Here is a 4,703-nt window from a genome sequence, read left to right on the forward strand (position 1 = left end):
TCGGGTAGACCGTACCACCTACATCCCCTACATCTTCTAGTCTACCACTGTAAGAGTTCGCACGACTTACTCAACTATGCTAGAGCCCATAGTAGCTTGTGGCTGCACACGGAAGTTTCTAGTATGAATAATCTCATGATCCCTTTGAGTCTGGGTGGCGGTCCATAAAAAACAGGCAATCCTGGAATACCTAGGTGCCTCAATCCACCCAGATGTGTGTTAAAGTTGCCACCTTAAGTAAACCATTAATTAACAATCTCACATCTGTCATGAATACTCTCAAACCCAATCCACATCTACGAGCATAGCATGGCAATATAAGCATAACGTAATAGTAACTCCCAGGGTTTAATGCAGGGAAATAGGTTCCTACCTCATCAACTACTTTTCCCAATACCCACATGTTATCAATCCTACTCATGCAATGTTTGAGGGTTGAAACTAATGCATAAAAACTGGGTATGGAAAGGGATATGATCAAAGTGTGAACTTGCCTGCAATGTTGATGAAGATGATTCGCACTCATAACTCTTGATAGTTCTACTTGTCACACTCTGGTCAATCTATCGTAAGCAAGCAATAGTAACCACACATAAGCAATCACTCAAAAGATAAACAAAGAACGAAGAAAACAATTCGGAAAACATCAAAACCAAGCAAATAACTCTTGCAACATAAAACAATTTCTAACAGTACCAAAATGATGTGAATTTGGCCTTATCAGAAAGTTTAGGTCAAGAGCTTCGATTTGCAAAAAGAATCAACTCAAACGGAGCTACGAAACTCAAGTTACGATCAAACGAAGTTTGAATTCAAATCTGGTCTAATTCAATTTTGAAAATTTCAAAAACATGTTTGGGTTGGATTACTGGATAGAGGAGATCATAACGAAGAAGTGGGCATTGGTTTTGTTGGGTTTGGATAAACGGGTAAAAAGATGTGGTTGTTTAAAAAACAGGGGCTAATTTGTAAAAATATATTCACAAATGAGTCCCTCGCCGAAATTAAAACAGAAAAAGAAAAACCTATCTAACGAATGTTCGCTGCCGAACGCTAACTAATGAATATGCTCACTATAACTACCTAAACAGAAAACGTTCTCTGAATAACTAAACAAAAAAACGGTTTTATAAAACAAAAACGGGGAAACTGGGACGGTTTTATACCGTAGGCGGTTTTTTTCAAAAAAACCAGGGCGGTTTTTTTTTCGACGGCGAGGAAGACGACCGCAGCGGTTTGGCGGCGACGACTCCGGCGAAGGCGGCGCGGCTCCTACGAATCCGGCGACGGGGCTGCGCATCACGGGCGGCGCTGCAGACGGCGGGGCAAGGGGCAGCGGAGGGAGGCAACGGCGGGCGGAGCAGTGGCAGGAGCAGGCGAGGCGGCGGCTCCGGCAAGATGCGGGAGGGCGGCGACGCGAGAAAAGGGAAGGAAGAGGGCCCGGGCGGCGCCCTTTATAGGAGGGGAGGGGAGGCGTCAGGCGTGGAGGAGGGGGCAAGCCAAGGCGGCGCGGAAGGCGGACTCCGGGGGAAAAACAGCAACGGCGGCGTCGTGCGGACGCGGGAGTCCGTCCCGAGGTCGGGGGCGAGGGCACTAGGTTGGTGGGCCGCGGCCTGGCAAATTGGGCCGGCCCGGTCCGGCGGAGGAAAGAAGTTTTTTTAATAAAGATTTCCAGATGAACAAAAATAAATAAAACACAATAAATAAAAATATTATATAGGCATATAATATATCAAAAAATTTAGAAAAAGATTTTCTACAAGATGAACATTTTTCTAGCATTAAATGAAATACACACAAATTCAAATAATGCAAAGAGTGCTACTAGTCTAATAAAATCCAATAAAAATCATTTTAAAAATACCAAAATGATTTCAAATCTATTTATCTCCAATTTTCTGATGTAGGGAATCATGTTACCCTATTTTCCATATATTTAATTTTTGGAGAAAAATAAGTTGAATAAAACTCAAATAAATCCAAATTGAAAATTAATTCCAAAAGGACTTTGAAATTGATCCTTTGAAACTCCCGACTCATATTTCATATAATTCAAAGAAGTCATTTTATCTTTGCTCATGAAAATCATTGAGTTGCATAAAGTTTCAGAATTGGAAATATTCTCAAATGAAATTCAAATATTTTCAACACCCCTTGTCATTTAAATAAATGGAAGAAGTCATGTCATCTTCTCTCCAGGGTTTTGTGATGAAAAGAATTTGAATTCACAGAGATCAGGAATGCAAAATGAAAGTTTGGGAAAGTCCTTTTATTCCCTCTCATTTAACTTTCAAAAAGTTTCGAATTCACTCACTTTCAGTCAATCTATCAAACAAACAATCAAATCTATCTATTTATTATAACATTACAAAATTTAGAATTTTGGGATGTTACAAACCTACCACCCTTAAAATGGATCTCGTCCTCGAGATTCGGAGAGGCTAGAAAGAAATAGGTTAGGGTTTGGGGGTCTTCTCAAAATCCATCGATCATCACAGGGGTCTGGGGTGCTACCACCCTTAAAAGCATTGTTACGGTTCCACCAAAAACTCATACCCTTCATCCTTATTCTTGACAGTGTTGGTCTTCTCAGATTCTCAGAATAATTCCTTCTCTGGGCTCTTCCGATAGTGGCATAACCTTTACTGCAGTTCTTCTGTCCTTTCGTCTTGGTAAGGTTATTCCGAGATTGGGTCATCTTAGCTGACGGGTCCGGCGCCAATACTAAACAACTATCGATATCTCATGGTGGTCAACAATTTATGGTTTCTCCTGTAGGAAATGGGTCTGGGTTGATCCTCACCGTATAACCTACGGTTGGCACAACTGCCTTGTACAAGGGAAAAAATTGCTATACCATTCTAAGGTTTAAACAAGGTGATCAATCCATCCCGCACCCAAATCATTACCCTATATATGGTTTAGTGAATCTCAAATTCTAACACTCGGTCATCCTCACAAGCATTGCAGAATTTCTCTTGTCGACGAACTAGGTTCGGATAAATCCATTGATTCTGCAAGCCAAACAAACATCTATCGTTCCTTCACAACTCTCAGGTTTTCGTAAACTCCTATAAGATCGTCTGTCGATAAAATCGTAACTTCTACCAGGGTTTTTCCTTCAGCAAGAGTGTGCTAGCTTCTTGGCAGGTCCTGGGGCCCGTGGGTTATGTCCCACCTCATCACTTGTAAACCTTGACCTCATCCTCGGGGCAACTGATCGTTATTCCAACATCCAACTTCCTAGTATTCTTAAATCCATCCAATTGTACTGTCTTCCTTCCTTCTATTGGCACCAACTAGGACATGATTACTCAGACTCATCATGGAGTTATAATCGTTCCATAATACCAACATCATATCTCCTTTATATCCAATAATAATTCATCTCTTCATCCTCGTGGGATATCCCACATACCTAGATAAAAACTTATACTTATGAAGTCCATACTCCACTTCGTGGAACATCATTATCCTTTCCAGGGTCAAGCGTCCTTACAAGCGAATATTGGCCATCTCTGCATGGCACTTCTTCAAGTGGGAAATGTGAAACACATCATGAACTCCTGACAATCCTTCAGATGACTCCAACTTGTCGGCCACTTCTCCCATACGCTCCAAATCTCGGTATGGTCCTACAAATCACGGGGCTAACTTTACCTTAACTCCAAATCGTTTAACTCCTCGCAGAGGGGACACACGAAGACATGCTCTTTCTCCTATTCCATAGACTATCTCCTTGCGTTTTTGAGTCTGCATAACTCTTCTGCCTGGACTGAGCTACCTTCAGTCTATCTCGAATCAACTTAACATTCTCTTCTGACTCCTTGATCACATTTGGTCCAAACAACTGACGGTCTCCAACTTCATCCCACATCAACGGTGTCTGGCTCCTTCTCCCATACAAAGCTTCAAAAGGGGCCATCTTCAAACTGGTTTGGTAACTGTTGTTGTATGAGAACTCCGCGTAAGGTATATTATCATCCCTACTAGATCCATGATCTAGCGCACACGCTCTCAACATGTCCTCCATAATCTGTTTGACTCTCTCAATTTATCCATCTGTCTGCGGATGAAAGGCTATAACTCTAGCCTAGTACCCAAAGTCTGGTGCTGCTGATTCCAAAACTTTGAGGTAAACTGTGTTCCTCTATATGATACGATGGTCCTTGGAACTCCATGCAGACATACGATCCTGGTCAAATATATCTTGGCCAACTTCTCACTTGTATAGGTGGTTTTTACTGGGATAAAGTGAGCCACTTTGGTCAAGCGAATAAACTACTACCCAGATAGAATCATGTCCTGTTCGGGTTCTAGGAATTCCGGTAATGAAATCCATGCCAAACTTATCCCACTTCCATTCGGGTATCGGCATAGGCTGTAGTAATCCTGCTGGCTTCTGATGCTCTGCTTTTACTTTCTCTGGCATACATCATTTACGACTACATACTCCACAATATTGTTCTTCTTACCAGTCCACCAGAAACACTCCTTCAAATCCAAATACATCTTGGTGTTTCCAGGGCGAATCGAGTATGGTGAGTCATGAGCCTCCTGAAGTATTAACTTCCTGATCTTTGCATTATCGGGCACATATACACGGTCCTCGAACCATAAGGTGTCGTTCTCATCCTTATGAAAACCTTTGGCCTTTCATTTGCTTATCCTCTCTTTTACCTCAACAATTTCTTTGTCATCCT

The sequence above is a fragment of the Triticum aestivum genome, chromosome 7A, assembly GCF_018294505.1.
Source record: "Triticum aestivum cultivar Chinese Spring chromosome 7A, IWGSC CS RefSeq v2.1, whole genome shotgun sequence".
In the NCBI taxonomy this organism is placed as follows: domain Eukaryota; kingdom Viridiplantae; phylum Streptophyta; class Magnoliopsida; order Poales; family Poaceae; genus Triticum; species Triticum aestivum.